The sequence below is a fragment of the Bos indicus x Bos taurus genome, chromosome 13 (assembly GCF_003369695.1).
Source record: "Bos indicus x Bos taurus breed Angus x Brahman F1 hybrid chromosome 13, Bos_hybrid_MaternalHap_v2.0, whole genome shotgun sequence".
Lineage (NCBI taxonomy): Eukaryota > Metazoa > Chordata > Mammalia > Artiodactyla > Bovidae > Bos > Bos indicus x Bos taurus.
The window spans coordinates 83,033,638-83,054,156 of record NC_040088.1 but is presented as its reverse complement, the minus strand read 5'-3'; the positions used below and the strand labels follow the sequence as shown (position 1 = coordinate 83,054,156).

Sequence of the window (20,519 nt, the reverse complement as noted above, 5' to 3'; positions counted from 1 at the left end):
AAATATTACTCCAACTTTTGACTTCGTTTCTTATAGCAAGACACAGCTTTGAAGAATGACTGTCCTTTGTTGTTTAGTCGCTCAGTCATGTTTGACTCTTTGTGACCCCATGGACTGTAGCCTGTCAGGCTCCTCTGTTCATAGGATTTCCCAGACAAGAACCCTGGAGTGAGTTGTCATTTCCTTCTTCAGGGGATCTTCCCAATGCAGAGATTGAACGTGCGTTGGCAGGTGGATACTTTACTGCTAAACAACCAGGGAAATATGATTGTGTCCTTCATTGTATATATGAGAAATGCATCAGTCAAGTGGCAAATGTGTGTGTGTGTGTGTGTACATATACATACTATCTATGCTTGTTAAATAGGGATGTAAAAGAATAATTGGGCTTTCTGAAATAATTAAAAATGAGTTGACTTTTATGAATGACACTGATTGCTAACAAAAATGATTGAAAATATGAATAAAACTAGAAAATATACAGATGTATATACAACACGTATTTACTTACTTCAAAACAAATTCTTTCCAGAGTACTTCAGTTCAGTCGCTCAGTTCTGTCCAACTCTTTGTGACCCCATGAATTGCAGCAAGCCAGGCCTCCCTGTCCATCACCAACTCCCAGAGTTCACTCAAACTCATGTGCATCGAGTCGGTGATGCCATCCAGCCATCTCATCCTCTATTGTCCCCTTCTCCTCCTGCCCCCCAACCTCCCAGCATCAGAGTATTTTCCAATGAGTCAACTCTTCGCATGAGGTGGCCAAAGTACTGGAGTTTCAGCTTAACATCATTCCTTCCTAAGAACACCCAGGACTGATCTCCCTTAGAATGGACTGGTTGGAACTCTTTGCAGTCCAAGGGACTCTCAAGAGTCTTCTCCAACACCACAGTTCAAAAGCATCAATTCTTCAGCATTCAGCTTTCTTCACAGTCCAACTCTCACATCCATACATGACCAATGGAAAAACCATAGCCTTGACTAGACGGGCCTTTGTTGGCAAAGTAATGCCTCTGCTTTTCAATATGCTATCTAGGTTGGTCATAACTTTCCTTCCAAGGAGTAAGCGTCTTTTAATTTCATGGCTGCAGTCACCATCTTCAGTGATCTTGGAGCCCAAAAAAATAAAGTCTGACACTGTTTCCCCATCTATCTGCCATGAAGTGATGGTCGGACTGGATGCCATGATCTTCGTTTTCTGAATGTTGAGCTTTAAGCCAACTTTTTCACTCTCCTCTTTCACTTTAATCAAGAGGCTTTTGAGTTCCTCTTCACTTTCTGCCATAAGGGTGGTGTCATCTGCATATCTGAGGTTATTGATATTTCTCCCAGCAATCTTGATTCCAGCTTGTGCTTCTTCCAGCCCAGCGTTTCTCATGATGTACTCTGCATATAATTTAAATAAGCGGGGTGACAATATACAGCCTTGACATACTCCTTTTCCTATTTGGAACCAGTCTGTTGTTCCATGTCCAGTTCTAACTGTTGCTTCCTGACCTGCATGCAGGTTTCTCAAGAGGCAGGTCAGGTGGTCTGGTATTCCTATCTCTTTCAGAATTTTCCACAGTTTATTGTGATCCACACAGTCAAAGGCTTTGGCATAGTCAATAAAGCAGAAGTAGATGTTTTTCTGCAGCTCTCTTGCTTTTTTGATGATCCAGTGAATGTTGGCAATTTGATCTCTGGTTCCTCTGCCTTTTCTAAAGCCAGCTTGAACATCTGGAAGTTCATGGTTCATGTATTACTGAAGCCTGGCTTGAAGACTTTTCAGCAATACTTTGCTAGCATGTGAGGTGAGTGCAATTGTGTGGTAGTTTGAGCATTCTTTGGCATTGCCTTTCTTTGGGATTGGAATGAAAACTGACCTTTTCCAGTCCTGTGGCCACTGCTGAGTTTTCCAAATTTGCTGGCATATTGAGTGCAGCACTAGGATACTAGACATTCCTAAACAGCGCCTGGACTCTGAACTCCATATTCAACCATGTCATCAAGCAAACAAGAACATGAAACAAACCTTATAAGATCATTGGATAAGTTAATGACTATATATTAAAGAGTAAAAACTATCAGTATATGCAGAGACAATGAAATGAAATAAAGACATCAGGTCAAGATTCATAGAGATCTAGGTTCTAATCAAAGCTCTTGTACTAAGTTATATTATGTGATGAGAAAAGTTACTTAAAATTCTCAAGAGCTCAGATTCTATTCTGTAATTGTGTATAATAACAATACCTCTTGATAAGGTCCTTTGAAGAATCAGATAAGGCAATATTGATATTGATAAAGCCATTAATGCAGTTAGATGTACTGGAGATACTTGCCATAAGTGCAAACATCCTCCCAGAGCCTTTAACACAGAACAGAAATGATAATCCTTTTACTCCTAATTTGTGCTTTACCATGATCTAGGGTTACAAATATCTTTACTCATCCTTTTACACATTCACAAATATAAAATAGTTTTTTGGTTACCACAATGAAGATATGGTATCATTTAAATTTGTAACACTTTTAAGTCTTTAATAATTCCTGAATACAATTTTATACTCTTCAGATCCTCATGTGTGCATATGTGGGTGCTAAGTTGCTTCAATTGTTTCTGATTCTTTGTGGCCTTATGGACTGTAGCCTGCCAGGCCCCTCTGTCCATGGGATTCTCCAGGCAAGAATATTGTCATGGATTCCTGTGCCCTTCTCCAGAGGATCTTCCCAACCCAGGGATCAAACCTGCATCTCTTCTGTCTACTGGATTGGCAGGCAGGTTCTTTACCATTAGCATCAGCTAGGAAGCCCAGATCCTCAGGAGTCCAAATCTTTTTCAGGTAGTGTCATTGTACAAAGAAAATCAAATAATAAAAACAGTGGAGAGGAACAGCAAGGCTCTGTGTTAATCTAACAAGTAATTCTTAGGCTCTGTATTTCCCTAATCTGGGAAGTTTCTAAGAAATACTGTTTTAGAATCAAATGCACATTAAATATGAACAGATCAAACTGCTCTTTTTTTAGATAAACGGAATTTCCAAAATTACTGTTAATACTTAGGCAATGGAGAGGACAGTGTCCGCAAAGTTTATGATCACAAGGTCTATGATTAGAAATTATTTAAAAGGTAATTAAACGTGCTGTGCTGTCCTGGATTGATTCTTAGAACAGAAAAGTGATAGCCATGGCAAAGTTAGTGAAACATGATTAAAATCTTGTGCTTCTATAAGAGTAATATAATCAATGTTCATTCCACAGTTTTGACAAATATACTACTAGCAATGTTAGATGATAATTACTCAGTTCAGTTCAATCGCACAGTCGTGTCCGAAATCTTAGCAACCCCATGAATTGCAGCACGCCAGGCCTCCCTGTCCATCACAAACTCCCGGGGTTCACTCAGACTCACGTCCATGGAGTCAGTGATGCCATCCAGCCATCTCATCCTCCGTCGTCCCCTTCTCCTCCTGCCCCCAATCTCTCCCAGCATCAGAGTCTTTTCCAATGAGTCAACTCTTCGCATGAGGTGGCAAAGTACTGGAGTTTCAGCTTCAGCATCATTCCCTCCAAAGAAGTCCCAGGGCTGATCTCCTTCAGAATGGACTGGTTGGGTCTCCTTGCAGTCCAAGGGACTCTCAAGAGTCTTCTCCAACACCACAGTTCAAAAGCATCAATTCTTCGGTGCTCAGCCTTCTTCACAGTCCAACTCTCACATCCATACATGACCAATGGAAAAACCATAGCCTTGACTAGACGGGCCTTTGTTGGCAAAGTAATGTCTCTGCTTTTCAATATGCTATCTAGGTTGGTCATAACTTTCCTTCCAAGGAGTAAGCATCTTTTAATTTCATGCCTGCAGTCACCATCTGCAGTGATTTTGGAGCCCCCTAAAATAAAGTCTGACACTATTTCCACTGTTTCCCCATCTATTTCCCATGAAGTGATGGGACCGGATGCCATGATCTTTGTTTTCTGAATGTTTAGCTTTAAGCCAACTTTTTCACTCTCCACTTTCACTTTCATCAAGAGGGCTCTTTAGTTCTTCTTCACTTTCTGCCATAAGGGTGGTGTCATCTGCATATCTGAGGTTATTGATATTTCTCCCAGCAATCTTAATTCCAGCTTGTGCTTCATCCAGGCAGCGTTTCTCATGATGTACTCTGCATATAAGTTAAATAAGCAGGGTGACAATATACAGCCTTGACATATTCCCTTTCCTATTTGGAAACAGTCTGCTGTTCCATGTCCAGTTCTAACTGTTGCTTCCTGACCTGAATACGGATTTCTGAATAGGCAGGTCAGGTTGTCTGGTATTCCCATCTCTTTCAGAATTTTCCACAGTTTATTGTGATCCACACAGTCGAAGGCTTTGGCATAGTCAAAAAAGCAGAAATAGATGTTTTTCTGGAACTCTCTTGCATTTTCGATGATCCAGTGGATGTTGGCAATTTGATCTCTGGTTCTTCTGCCTTTTCTAAAACCAGTTTGAACATCAGGAAGTTCACGGTTCATGCATTGCTAAAGCCTGGCTTGGAGAATTTTGAGCATTACTTTACTAGCGTGTGAGATGAGTGCAATTGTGCAGTAGTTTGAGCATTCTTTGGCATTGCCTTTCTTTGGGATTGGAATGAAAACTCACCTTTTCCAGTCCTGTGGCCACTGCTGAGTTTTCCAAATTTGCTGGCATATAACTCCAGTACTGTGGCCACCTCATGCGAAGAGTTGACTCTTTGGAAAAGACTCTGATGCTGGGAGGGATTGGGGGCAAGAGAAGAAGGGGACAATAGAGGATAAGATGGCTGGATGGCATCACTGACTCAGATGTGAGTCTCAGTGAACTCCAGGAAATGGTGATGGACAGGGAGGCCTGGCGAGCTGCGATTCATGGGGTTGCAAAGAGTTGGACACGACTGAGCGACTGATCTGATCTGATCGGATCTGAGTGTAGCACTTTCACAGCATCATCTCTCAGGATTTGAAATAACTCAACTGGAATTCCATCACCTCCACTAGCTTTGTTCGTAGTGGTGCTTTCTAAGGCCCACTTCACTTCACATTCCAGGATGTCTGACTCTAGATGAGTGATCACACCATCATGATTATCTGTGTCGTGAAGATCTTTTTTTGTATAGTTCGTCTGTGTATTCCTACCACCACTTCTTAGTATCTTATGTTTCTGTTAGGTCCATACCATTTCCATCCTTTATCGAGCCCATCTTTGCATGAAATGTTCCCTTGGTATCTCTAATTTTCTTGAAGAGATCTCTAGTCTTTCCATTCTGTTGTTGTCCTCTATTTCTTTGCATGGATCGCTGAGGAAGGCTTTCTTATCTCTTCTTGCTATTCTTTGGAACTCTGCATTCAAATGCTTTTATCTTTCCTTTTCTCCTTTGCTTTTTACTTCTCTTCTTTTCATAGCTATGTGTAAGGCCTCCCCAGAGAGCCATTTTGCTTTTTTGCATTTCTTTTCCATAGGGATGGTCTTGATCCCTGTCTCCTGTACAATGTCATGAACCTCAGACCATAGGTCATCAGGCACTCTATTTATGAGATCTAGTTCCTTAAATCTTTTTCTCACTTCCACTGTATAATCATAAGGAATTTGATGTAGGTCATACTTGAATGGTCTAGTGGTTTTCCCTACTTTCTTCAATATCAGTCTGAATTTGGTAATAAGGAGTTCATGATCTGAGCCACAGTCAGCTCCTGGTGTTGTTTTTGTTGACTGTATAGAGCTTCTCCATCTTTAGCTGCAAAGAATATAATCAATCTGATTTTGGTGTTGACCATCTGCTGATGTCCATATGTAGAGTCTTCTCTTGTGTTGTTGGAAAAGGGTGTTTGCTAGGACCAGTGCATTTTCTTGGCAAAACTCTATTAGTCTTGGCCCTGCTTCATTCCGTATTCCAAGGCCAAATTTGTCTGTTACTCCAGGTGTTTCTTGACTTCTTACTTTTGCATTCCAGTCCCCTAGAAGTAAAAGGACATCATTTTTGGGTGTTAGTTCTAAAAGGTATTATAGGTCTTCATAGAACCATTCAACTTCAGCTTCTTCACCATTACTGCTTGGGGCATAGACTTGGATTACTGTGATATTGAATGGTTTGCCTTGGAAAGGAACAGAGATCATTCTGTCATTTTTGAGATTGCATCCAAGTACTGCATTTTGGACTCTTTTGTTGACCATGATGGCTACTCCATTTCTTCTGAGGGATTCCTGCCCACAGTAGTAGATATAATGGTCATCTGAGTTAAATTCACCCATTCCAGTCCTTTTTAGTTCGCTGATTCCTAGAATGTCGACATTCACTCTTGCCATCTCTTGTTTGACCACTTCCAATTTGCCTTGATTCATGGACCTGACATTCCAGGTTCCTATGTAATATTGCTCTTTACAACATTGGACCTTGCTTCTATCACCAGTCACATCCACAGCTGGGTATTGTTTTTGCTTTGGCTCCATCCCTTCATTCTTTCTTGAGTTATTTCTCCACTGATCTCCAGTAGCATATTGGGCACCTACTGACCTGGGGAGTTCCTCTTTCAGTATCCTATCATTTTGCCTTTTCATACTGTTCATGGGGTTCTCAAGGCAAGAATACTGAAGTGGTTTGCATTCCCTTCTCCAGTGGACCACATTCTGTCAGATCTCTCCACCATGACCCGCCCGTCTTGGGTTGCCCCATGGGCATGGCTTAGTTTCATTGAGTTAGACAAGGCTGTGGTCCTAGTGTGATTAGATTGACTAGATTTCTGTGAGTATGGTTTCAGTGTGTCTGCCCTCTGATGCCTTCTTGCAACACCTACTGTCTTACTTGGGTTTCTCTTACCTTGGGCATGGAGTATCTCTTCACAGCTGCTCCAGCAAAGCACAGCCACTGCTCCTTACCTTGGACGAGGGGTATCTCCTCACCGCCACCCTTCCATATCTTCAACGTGGGATAGCTCCTGGGGAAAATAACTGAGGAGTGGATAGAAACTCTGTATTATCTTGGTAACTTTTCTATTAATCTAAAATTATTCCAAAATGAAAAGTTAATTAAAATAATATAATAATTGTTCAGTTTCCAATATAAAATATCTAGAAGCTACAGATTTATAGTCATGTGTCACTGAAGAAACCACAAAGCTTTTGAATCCTCTCTGATAAAATAGAGTACCATTTGTTCAAGCTGTTGACCTATGAGAGTCAAATAAGACAGTTACTATGAACTGCTTTATAATGTATAATTCCACATGAAGATGTGGAATATTGATATAAGCTTTATTTTTTTTAATAATGTTTTCACATACAAAGTGCACTGAAGAATCTATCATAAGAATAAAATAGATTTCTAAGTCTGGTTTTTAAAAAACAATGTCTTCTAAATTGCAATGAAACAGCTTCATTCATATTATCTAATTGGGAAAATGTTTTAGCAAATATTTTTAGAGTCATAAAAATGACTATATTTTTTATACAAGTAATCCCAACCCTAAAAATTATTCTAAGAGTGAAATAAAGTGATGTAAGTTTTATGGAAGATGATATTTCATTTATTAAAAAATTACAAATATCTAAAATGTTAATAAGATGTTTATGCAACTCAATCTACTATAAATTAATAACAAGATATGCTATGAATAAAACACTAATTAATAACATAAGGACATACTTGGTGAATTTTTACAGCGTGCTAAATGAAAAATTGTAGCAACCCTATTCATTAATAATGTATGAAGATAGTAGAAACTTTTTATTTTAACATGCATTTTGAAATAATAATAAGAAAAATTAACATTAAAAATCAATTTTGGAACCCACAACATTGTGTTATTTATCACCTAAATATTTGTTCAGGAAAAGACAATGTTTGAGGGTAATTTTATTACTTATCCAATGTAATTAATTTGTACTGGTGGAACCAACATGCTAACATAACATAGAAGTTAAGTTATGCACTGTAAGTATTTTCTTGCTGTAAAGAATCCACAGATAGCCAAATCATAGGCCTAGCCCTCCCTATCAGTTTTCCCTTCATATGTTTTTCTTGGAAACAGCTTGTTCTGTTCATATTCCTGAGAAAATATCTCACGGACTTCCCTTCCCTGACAACCATATTCTTCAGACGCTGGAGATTCACAGAAGATTGCTGACGGCCCTTTACACCATGAACTGAGGGCTCTGGACCATCTTTTGGACCTGGGACCCTGGAAATTTTGCCTCCTGGCTCTTACCATTACTCACTGTTTCCTTCCCATTCATTTTGGCAGCAACATTATTCTAGCATTGATCATTCTGAAAATAATATAGAAATTTCTGTGCCTAATTTAAAGCTGATGTAACTATTATATAATAGTTTGTATAATAGCATTATAAAATAAATATAATATTCAAAATTATATGAGAAATTAGTAATAAGGAATGTCACTATATGCAGTTTTCTAATTATATTTTAATATTAAATTGATAGATTAAAAACCCATTCTAATTACCTTCCAAGTTAAATTCCTTGAATTCACTGCATTTTATCCAGCATTGTTATTTACTTTAATAATAATAGTTTAATTTTTTATCTATTTAAGTATATTATTTTCCTTTATGGCCTGAGAAATGTGTTCTCTTCAGATTTCAGATCTTTTACTCTCCCCTCAAAATTGCTCTGCTAATTTCCCCAAAAGTCTCAACTTATATATACTTACTATCTTGGGAATTTAGAAAAATAGCCTTTCATTGTTCCTACCTGTGTTCTTCCTGACGGACGCCTGAGCCTTTTTTCCTTCTGTTGTCTTAGTGATTTAGTTCATATAAAGAGAGAGAAAAAGCCACAACAACTAGCACTAAGGCAGTTAGAGACTTCAGCCATTTAAATAAAATATTCTTGAACAACTCTGCAGCAGAAATTTAATGTTATTTATGACATCAAGTGTACATAGAGAAAATTAAATGAGCAAATTTAAAATCAGAAGATTCTACTCTGTCAGTTGAGTAAGACACTATTACCCTTCATGTCCTTTCCTGGACCATTCTTTAGTGCTTTTTGTGGGAAATTAACTAGGTTTTTCCAGTGGTCATGTATGGATGTGAGAGTTGGACTGTGAAGAAAGCTGAGCACCGAAGAATTGATGCTTTTGAACTGTGGTGCTAGAGAAGATTTTTGCGAGTCCCTTGGACTGCAAGGAGATCCAACCAGTCCATCTTCAAGGAGACCAGTCCTGGGTGTTCATTGGAAGGACTGATGCTGAGGCTTTGACCACCTCATTTGAAGAGTTGACTCATTGGAAAAGACCCTGATGCTGGGAGGGATAGGGGGCAGGAGGAGAAGGGGATGACAGAGGATGAGATGGCTGGATGGCATCACTGACTCCATGGACATGAGTTTGGGTGAACTCTGGGAGATGGTGATGGACAGGGAGGCCTGGCGTGCTGTGATTCATGGGGTCGCAAAGAGTCGGACATAACTGAGCGACTGAACTGAACTGAACTGGACTGAACTGAACTATTGTATTACCTATCAATAGTTCTCTAAGTAAATCATCTTAGTTCTACATAGGCATTATGTAGTCCACTTTTTTTCATCTGAAGCACTAGTTTGAGGGGTAAATGAATGATAAATATAACATATAAAGAAACAATAATTAAATGATAACAAATTAAGAAACAATAATGATAAATGATAACATATCAAGAAACAGTAAATAAAATGCTATCAACTAGCTCTAACAAAAATAATCAGATGTTGCATTTTATAGTTATTTGGATTTAACTTGAAGATAAAAAACTGATGATAGCTATAATTTCATTAGACTTGAATAGGAACACATAACCCTCCAAAAATATTTGTATTCAAACAGCTGCTATATATTCAACACTTAAATTATTTCAAGTCCTATCTAATTAATTTCACATGTATTATTTTATTTGTTTCCAAATCCTTTGGCCATGTGAACATATAATCTCCATTAAAAATAAACATTCTGAGGGCAAAAAGGTTTATAGAACTCGCCCAAATGTACATAACCAAGTGATAGACCACAGCTTGCCTTAAACATGGTAGCCTGCATCAAAATGCCCATAATTTTACATACTACATTACAATTTAAAGTCACCTGTGAATATGCAAAAATGTGAATTATAAATCTCACCATGTGTCAGTCTCTTGAAAATTCTGGTAATGGTAATATCCTTCTCTCTATGGAGAAACACCCATTCAACAGCTGGTCAAAACGTGAAATATAAAATTTCTAAGTCTTACTTCTACATCTAAGAGAGATGTTACAATTCTGGGAGATTGGTAAAGGATTTTCCCTACTGATTCTCAAACATTGTCTTCACCATGGTCTCAATGAAAACATAAAGGTGCAAAAGTTTCCTCCTTGACCTTTAAGTGGAATTTAAAGAGGTTTCCCTGAGAGGTCATGAACCTTAGGATTGAATCTCAGTTTCCTTCAGGGTATGGAAATTTCCCATCATTACAATTTTCCAAGACACAGTTATTTATGGTTTGACTTACTCAAGTGTTTGTAAAAATTTTATGACCCCAATCAGTTAGGGTTTTTTTTTTTTTTTTTTTGGCTTCTTCTGGGCTTCTATTTGTAGGTGCTTTCAATTCCCTTCATATTCAGAAAGAGAAACTGTATAAATTAGGACAGAACATAGTCCCTTTGCAGACTGTGGTGAAATGTCTGTTTATTTACTAAATGCAAAAGATGAGTTCTGGGATAAGACACAGCATCAATCCATAAAGGCATGTACTGTGTGGGAACTAGAGCAACAGTCATGCTTACTAAACAGTAACAACTTTTATGTGTGAATGTTTTTCATGCAAAAATGTATACATTAATCCATAATCTGCTTTTCTTCTCTCAGTATTTGATCTTGATATGCCATAATTTTAAAATTAAACGTACAATTTCCAGACCTTAAAGAAATTTTTCTCTTTTCAAATTTTTTTTAGAGAAATATTGACAGTTTGTTTACTCTGATGGGATGTAGCATTGCAATTGAAGCTGGAGGGAAAATTGCTCATGAGGTCCCTGCAGAAAGTCTATATCAATGAGTGTGCCCCTCTATACACTCTTGTATTCTACCTATTTTTAATGCTTAGTCACACACCCCAGAAAGAAGCAGTATTGCAGTGATCCATCAGAAGGGTAAATATTAATAATTGCCTACATTTCATTTGCATATGGTATTAAGGGACAAATGCTATTATATTTTCAATGATATTTTAGATGTTTTTCCTGACATGGAATAGCCGTCTGACATGGACCACTCTCCTGGAGGGGATATTTTTTAAATTATGACTCAACAACAGGACTCCAGCAATTAATCCTGAAACCCTGGTTCCTACTTCAAAATGCACGTAGCATCTTCTACTTTATTCCAAGTCCTGATTTGTTTAATCCTTTATTATTTGCTTCAGCTAGAGGAAGTGAGTGGGATAAGAAATAATATTGTGATGATGGGGTGGGGCAGATAATGTAACAGGTATGTTATAGAAAGAGGGTAAATTCAGAAAGACTGTACAAATCAGAAAAGGGAGAAGGACACAAGGAGCAAAAAGCACAAAGATTGTGTGAAATGAGAGGATGATGTGGGGGGGGAGTTAAGTGACCATATGGCTCTTTCAGAATTTATCCAGTAGTCCCTGCTTCCTGAGGGATTAAAATTCTATCCTGATCATTAATTAATTACATTATAGCACTTACATTAAATCTACAAATATAGAGGACTCAAGTCTGGACCATTTATCCTGTTCTTTAGGATTCTCTATTCATGGGAATATAGCAAAAAGTTTACAAACTAAAGCTTTGTGACATGTTCTTACAATTAGTAAATCTAGTTTCCTATCTAGTTTCCTATTCTTCTTTTCTTTTGTCACCAAACTTATTTAAAGACAGGCACACATGCATATAATTTTAGAATTTTTATATTAATTTCCATGAAAATATGTTTTGTCATTGGGACCAGTGTAAGAAAGCTATTAGTCATTCAAGTGGAAATACCATGGAAGAATTTGGATTTCCAGGTCTCAAACTCAAAGAATCTTTGCTCAAAGAAAGTGTGCCATGAAAGATGGGATGAAACACAGCTGGTGGATTCTGTAAGATGAGAAGTGAGTGATGACACTTATGTTGAATAACATAGAGGTCACTGGTGACCCAAAAAAGAAAAATTTAACTGAAGTGTGGCTGAAAGGGTTTAAACAGAACAGAAGAAGAGAAATGGGAGACAAGTGTTAGAGAATCTCTTGTGATTTGTAAGAAAGAGGAGAGAATGAAATGAAAGAGTACCTGATGAAGGAAAAGGAATCAATGGAAGATTTTACTTGAAAGATGAAGGATGTAACAGATTTGCTTCTTTGCTGATGTAAAATTATCAAATAAAAAGTGAAATGTAGATAAAATAGATATAGAAGCTATTTTTAGACCTCATGCAAACAAGGAAATAATGTCTAGTGTACAATAAAGAGGTTGATTGCTTTGCATAGGAGCATAGCTAACAAATTCACTTTTAAGAGTAGTTAAGAAGGTAGCTGAATGGGTGCTGAAAATTGGTAGATATAGTTGTAACAGTCTAAGGAAGTTCCCTTCAGATTGCTTACATTTTCAGAGTGAAATAAGAAGTAAGCTTATTTAATGTCTCCAAAGAAGTTGAATGTTTGCAACTGTTGTTTTTTTTTTATACCAATATTCTCCTTCAAATTAAAATGCTACCTTATTCCTACTTTGTAATGTCTTTGTATCATAAATAGTAGTGAAATTTTCTATTCTTATACACAGGTTAGATTATTTACAGTCAATTATCCACAGTGAGTTTCTTTAAAAAAAGCAGCAAGACCAAGATTTGCTTCAAAACAAGAGCATTAAAGAACCAAACAAAAAAGGTGATCAGTGAGCTGAAAAGTGATATGTTTAATGAATAAAGCTATTTCATGTGAAGAAATTAGGGAGACCTACAGAAGAGAGAAGAGATTTGTGGAGTATAATTGCAGGTAGTAACTTCAGCAAGAATGGTCAGAATGGCCTTAACTTTGTAACAGAAAATGTAAATTCTGGACCTACTTTGATGCTGGAGAATTACCAAAAATATTATTTAGCTTTAGGGATCTCATTATGAACCTTCCAATTCTCATAATTAAAATAGTAAAAATGATCATCAGAAAGTTCTTACAGAGATCAACATTTACAAATTGTCAGCAGCTTTTTCTTCTTTGACATGAGGCAAGAAAAATAATTATTAGGTGAATCCAGATGTTCAATTTTAAGATATTGTAGGGAGCCAGTCAACATTATGCTCTGTTATGATGTAGCAAAATCAAATGGACACTCTGTGCAAAGATGCATGCATGCATACCAAGTTGCTTCAGTCATGTTGTACTACTTATGACCCTATGGAGCCCACCAGGCTCCATATTCATGGGAGCCTATATTCAATAGGTTCCTCTATTCATGGGATTCTCCAGGCAAGAATACTGGAGTAGGTTGCCACGCCTTCCACCAGGGGATCTTCCTGACCCAAGGATTGAACTAGCGTCTCTTATGTCTTCTGTGTTGGCAGTCGTGTTCTTTACCACAGCAGCATCTGGGAAACCCATTTTCAAAGATGTTTGATGCCAAATTGCTGAGTTATTCATAAACACATGAAGGATTTTATTTTTAATTATTCTTCTAATCAAAATTATTCTGATGCTGATAATTCATTTTGAATTTAAAAGTCAAAAAAACAGATTTCTTGATTAGAAGACATCTGTTAAATTTTCACTTCTTGCCTTGCATCACATTCCCTCCTCTCTACTGATTATCTTCAGTTCAGTTCAGTCACTGAGTTGTGTCCGACTCTTTGCAACCCCATTAACAGCAGCAGGCCAGGCCTCCCTGTCCATCACCAACTCCTGGAGTTCACCCAAACTCAAGTTCATTGAGTTGGTGATACCATCCAACCATCTTATTCTCAGTTGTCCTCTTCTCCTCCTGCCCTGAATCTTTCCCAGCATCAGGGTCTTTTCAAATGAGTCAGCTCTTTGAGTGAGGTGGCCAAAGTTTTGGAGTTTCAGCTTTAACATCAGTCCTTCCAATGAACACCCAGGACTGATCTCCTTTAGTATGGACTGGTTGGATCTTCTGGCAGTCCAAGAGACTCTCAAGAGTCTTCCCCAACACCACAGTTCAAAAGTATCAATTCTTTGGTGCTCAGCCTTCTTTATAGTCCAACTTTGACATCCATACATGACTATTGGAAAAGCCATAGCTTTGACTAGATGGACTTTTGTTGGCAAAGTAATGTCTCTACATTTTAATATGCTGTCTAAATTGGCCATAACTTTCCTTCCAAGGAGTGAGCATCTTTTAATTTCATGGCTGCACTCACCATCTGCAGTGATTTTGGACCCCCCCCCCCCCAAAAATACCGTCAGCCACTGTTTCCCCATCTATTTGCCATGAAGTGATGGGACTGGATGCCATGATCTTAGTTATCTGAATGTTGAGCTTTAAGCCAACATTTTCACTCTCCTCTTTCACTTTCATCAAGAGGCTCTTTAGTTCTTCTTCGCTTTGTGCCATAAGGGTGGTGTCATCTGCATATCTGAGGTTATTGATATTTCTCCCAGCAATCTTGATTCCAGCTTGTGTTCCTCCAGCCCAGCGTCTCTGCATATAAGTTAAATAAGCAGGGTGACAATATACAGCCTTGACGTACTCCTTTTCCTGTTTGGAACCAGTCTGTTGTTCCATGTCCAGTTCTAACTGTTGCTTCCTGACCTGCATACAGGTTCCTCAAGAGGCAGGTCAGGTGGTCTGGTATTCCCATCTCTTTCAGAATTTTCCAGTTTATTGTTATCTACACAGTCAAAGGCTTTGGCATAGTCAAAAAAGCACAAATAGATGTTTGTTCCTTTTTTTTTTTTTTTTCTTCCTGGAAATCTCTCACTTTTTTGAAGATCCAGTGGATGTTGGCAGTTTGATCTCTGGTTTCTCTTCCTTTTCTAAAACCAGCTTGAACATCTGTAAGTTCACAATTCACATATTGTTGAAGCCTGGTTTGGAGAATTTTGAGCATGCCTTGGGTAGCATGTGAGATGAGTGCAATTGTGTGGTAGTTTGAGCATTCTTTGGCATTGCCTTTCTTCGGGATTGGAATGAAAACTGTTCTTTTCCAGTCCCGTGGCCACAGCTGAGTCTTCCAAATTTGCTGGCATATTGAGCGCAGCACTTTCACAGCATTATCTTTTAGGATTTTAAATAGCTCAACTGGAAGTCCATCACCTCCACTAGCTTTGTTTGTAGTGATGGCTTCCTAAGGCCCACTTTACTTCACATTCCAGCATGTCTGGCTCTAGGTGAGTGATCACACCATTGTGATCATCTGGGTCATGCAGATATTTTTTGTACAGTAAGTCTTTTTATTCTTGCCACCTCTTCTTAATATCTTCTGCTTCCGTTAGGTCCACACCATTTCTGTCCTTTATTGAGCCCATCTTCGAATGAAATGTTCCCTTGGTACCTCTAATTTTCTTGAATAGATCTCTAGTCTTTCCCATTCTATTTTTTCCCTATATTTCTTTGCATTGATCACTGAAGAAGGCTTTCTTATCTCTCCTTGCTATTCTTTGGAGCTCTGCATTCAAATGGGCATATCTTTCCTTTTCTCCTTTGCGTTTCACTTCTTTTCTTTTCCCAGCTATTTGTGAGGCCTCCTTAGACAACCATTTTGCTTTTTGGCATTTTTCTTGGTCAGAACCGGTCAGATAATCATTTCTGATTATCTTGACCTTCTTCTATTCAAGCTGGCTTCTAACTTACAAGTTTTTCACAAGCTTTTCAGTAGTCCCTTGAAATGCTCTTCTCACTGATGTGTTTAAGGATGATTCTGTCTCATCATTTAGGTCTCAGTTTAGAAGTAACCTCTCAGAAAAGCTTCCTTGTCCACCTAATTAAAGTTGTCTGGTCACATATACACCATTCCACTATAGTTTCTGACAATCAGTTAACACTTCATGACTATTTTCATATCAATGTATTGTCTCCTGTACTATAATGTAAACCCCAAGGTAAAAGAGAAGCATCACCTTATTCATGGATGTGTACCCTGATCTTAAAGAGTATCTGACACTTCTAACAAAGTAAGCAAATATTCTTCAGTAAATAAATGGACCTCATAGTTTTCAAAAATAGCTGAGGATAATTAACATGATATATGTACCTTATACACATGTTTTTGTGTATACAAATAAATACTGGCTTAAATATTGTCCTTACTTCAAATACTGACTGATATTGTAATTATTTCTATCATTTATACTATGTATTTTTTAAATTAAGTAAACTATAACAGAATGCTAATTTAGTCTAAGACATTAGATTTCCCATATGTAGGTGAGGGAGGTGAGGGAGACAGTTTAAAAGGGATCAGTACCTCTCTAGTGACAGACAAAGCAAAATCTGGAGGAAAAGGAATACCGTTTGGATTTTCAAATCCAACTCCATGATGTAACAGCAAGAAAAAAATTTCCCACAGTTAAAGAAAAATTTAGGTCTCTATAGAGTTACCTTTTTCTCATAAAGGGCATAACTATAGACACTAGATTCTAAAGTATGTTGACTCCCAGTGTGAGTGATTCTTATTCTGCCTCTTTAAGGGAGAAATAACAGCAGCAGAGAATTTTGGCAGTGCTGTAGTCCTTTTTAAATAGTAAACTACTAAGTAAAGTACTAATCTGAGATTGTACTTGCTTCCAAATGTTTCCAGAAAAGACACTTGGAAACATGAAATCAGATAATTCCAACTCCTATATATATATAGGAGTGTGTATATATATATATATATATATATATATATATATATATATATACACACACACACACATACCCCTACTTTTTAGCATTAATTTGTATTAAGAAAAAACAAGTTACTTTTAGACTTATATTCATTCAACAATATTTGTTAAGCACAGTATGAAGCAATAAACACAATATCTGACCTTATCGGGATTACAAATTTGTTGGAGGGAAAAGAGAAAATAAAAGCCAAGAAATAATTGGTAAAGTTTAGTTTCTGACATTGATACTAAAGATATAATCAGATGAAGAGTTAAAGAGTTACCTAGAAGAAAATCATCAGGAAAAATGCCTAAGGAGATGACAGTTCATCTGAAAGAAGAAGAAAAAAAATAGAGCCAAAGAAGAAGAACTCTGGGAAAGAGAATTTCAGGAGTGGGCAGAGTAAGAAAAGCAAAAGCCACAAACTATAAAAGGCTTGAATTATTCAAAAGGCAGGAGAAAAATGTAGAGAGAGAAAGAGAAGGTGGGCAGAGCCTTGTGAGAAAAGGAATGGAACACAAACTGCACTGGAGAGGTGGGGAGTAACAGGGTTACAGAGTCTTAGCCTGATTTTCATGATTAAATGATGCCAGTGACTACTGTATCCTCAGCAGTTCGGAATGAATGGGAGGGTAAAAGCGCATTGTCCTTGTAACAAAGAATTGCTCTTAGCATGTAAGCTAATGATCACACAAGGCCCCTTGTTTCACCCACAGTTTCTTCATGGCATTTTTCACCTCCATGTTCCTCAAAGTGTAGATCAGGGGATTTAACATGGGAGCAATGATGGTAAAGGGCACAGCCATCACCTTGTCTATGGGGTAGGTGGCCACAGGCCTCACCTAAAAGAAAATACAAGGCACAAAGAACATGAAGATCACCACGAGGTACATGAAGATCACCATGAGGTGGGAGCCACAGGTGGAGATGCTGCCCTTCGGAGCTGCAGGACTTCAGGGAGCAGAGAATGACCACATAGGAAGTGATGATGAAGAGGAAGATGGCCACACACATCACTCCACTGTTGAGGATGACTAAGAGGCCCAGGGTGTGGGTGTCCATGCAGGCCAGTTTCAGCAACGAAAACAAATCACATATAAAATGATTAATAACATTAGGGCCACAGAAATGAATTTGATACATGAAGAGAAGCTGTACTGTTGCATGGGTAAGTGCTCCCAACCATGACCCTCTCAGTAGTAGGCAGCACATCCAAGGCCTCATGATGGTCATGTAGTGAAGGGGCTTACAGATGACCATGTAGCAGTAGTAGGCCATCACAGTAAGAAGGATGATCCCCACTCCACAGAAGAAGTGGTCAATGAAGAGCTGGGCCATGCAGCCTTTGAGGGAGATGGCAGTGCTCTCAGAGAGGGAGTCCACAATCAACTTGGGGGCAATAATGGAAGAGTAGGTAACATCCGTGAGGGAGAAGGACATAAGGAAAAAATGCACGGGTGATCTCAGGCTCTGACTTGTGACCACAGTTACCACAATGAGGAGGTTTCCCAAAATGGTGGACACAGACATGATTAGAAACACAGCAGAGAGTATTTTCTGCAGCTCTGGATTCTTTACAATGCCCAAAACAATGAATTATGTCACATTGTTGGGATTCCCCATTTACTATGGGCTGATGTAAACTTATCTCTCTGAGCTGGAAAATCTACAAAAGAATATTGTTCTAAATTAGTAATTATTACTAATTTGGGATTTTTATTTTTTGGACTCTCTCTCACACCCTCTTGACTTACCTTTTCCTTCAGCCATCAGTGCAGCAACTTGCTGCAAACAATCGTATCCTGATAACACCTTGATCCTTGTCATTCCCCATACAACACCTTTCACCAGTGTATCTCTTGCCTTTCTGACCCTTGCTGCTTGAGACACTTAGAAGACCCTGCTTCATCACCCTGGGACGTCAACCATGTGATGATATGGAGAATTAACATACCGTTAGGAAATCCTAGATCACCAGTCAATAGGAGCCAGTGGATAAATGGTAACCAGACTAGCACAACTAAGACTCAGTTTTGCTCCTCCCCTGTTTCACTCTCCCCCGTTCACTGTCTTCATTTTCTTTTCCAGAATGAACTACCTACACACAAGTCCTCTCAGCTGCTGCCTTTTAGGAACCCCAAGCTAGGAAGCTGATCTTAATGTATCACTGGACATACCTAGTAACCGAAGAACATTTTATTTCAGCTCTTTTGCTTCATATTCTTGTTGATCGCTAGAATATTCTAGTTGAAGAGTCTGTAAAGCAGGTAGGTCACATCCCAAGGCCTCTCCACTTATTAAGAACTATACTCTTTTCATCTTCCTATCAAATTGGATTATTATTGCACTGTGACTACTCAATAAATCTCTCTTGTGTATCAGGCACTAGACTACCCCACGAAGCATTTTCTTCATTTTAGAGATAAGATACTGAGGCAAAAATGGGTGAAAAAAATGACAGCAAGTTCCCAAAGATAATAAACACTGAAGCAAAGTACAAGTCCAGGTTTTTCTGGATCAAAATCAATACCAACAACAACCTATATTGCTCATTTTATATAATGTTGAGTACTCAATATGAAAGAGATATTGAAAATTCAATAATTTCTATACTATGACAATGCAGAGAGGCAAATTTATGCTTCCTGTGCTTATATTATTCAATAATTCCACAATAAAATTCAATGATGAGACTACAATGAAGAGTATGTGTTTATTATAAATATAATTCTGAAACCATGATTTATAACCTTTAACTAACCTCCCAAGATTCTAGTTTCCAAAAATGCTGATTAAAGAAAACAAAAGCTTAAATCTCTTTCTTTGCTTAAAGAAGACCCAGATTCAACTTGGTTAGCCTCATCCCAGCAGATGAGCCTGAGTCAACATAAATCCTTTCTTCTTTTTTTTTTTTTTTTTCTTGTAAAGGGGTGCATCCAGATAAAGCCAAAGATTCTAAAGTGTAAGAAAAATATTAACAAAGAAACTAATCTATTTTGCACTCACTATGTAACAGCAAGGTGTTTTGTCTGCTATTTGCATTATTACATTTATTTTCATATCACTTGGGACAGGGTACTGTCGCACATCTCATCTTGAGGATGAGGAAACAGATTTAGGCCCATTGAGGATCTCAGTTAAAAAGAGTGGAAATTACAAATCCATGTCATCTCATTTTAAAATACAAATTCTTAGTCTTTGCCTTATACCACTGAAGAAGTGAATAGTGGCCTCCATTGACTAAACGCAATTGTTACCACAGTTGGATGATGAGATGGTAAGACAAGTGCTTCATTAGCCAAGGTCTCTTTGCAAGGGATATTTAAGCAGAGCCTGTCTTGCTGGACCTCTGTTAGAGATGATTGCTTTAAATGGGGATGCAAACTACACAGTCTCTAAGACTCCTGTAAACACCTAAGACCCACTCTTACGATTATCCCTCTTACTAAACAAATTCTACAACTTTATTTGCAAATATACAATGTAACTTAGCTTCAATCACTCTCATCTCCAGTCTAAGAATTTCAAATATTTTAATAGCACAAATGAAGTAGAAAGGACCTGTTCTTGGAAATCAGGAAAGCTGGGTTTTATTACAGGTTGTCCCTCTCACTCCTAGATTATGTTGCTACATTGTTCAGTAATCTGGGCCTCAGTTTTCTCATCTAGAGAATGAGGTAGCTATGGCACATTATTAGCGAACTGGGGTTTGAAGGAGACAACATAGAGAC

General features: G+C 38.0%; 1 pseudogene; it reads right to left on the bottom strand.

The window, feature by feature from the left end:
* Nucleotides 1-17,468: 17,468 nt before the first annotated feature.
* Nucleotides 17,469-18,411, bottom strand: LOC113902744 (annotated as a pseudogene).
* Nucleotides 18,412-20,519: the final 2,108 nt, after the last annotated feature.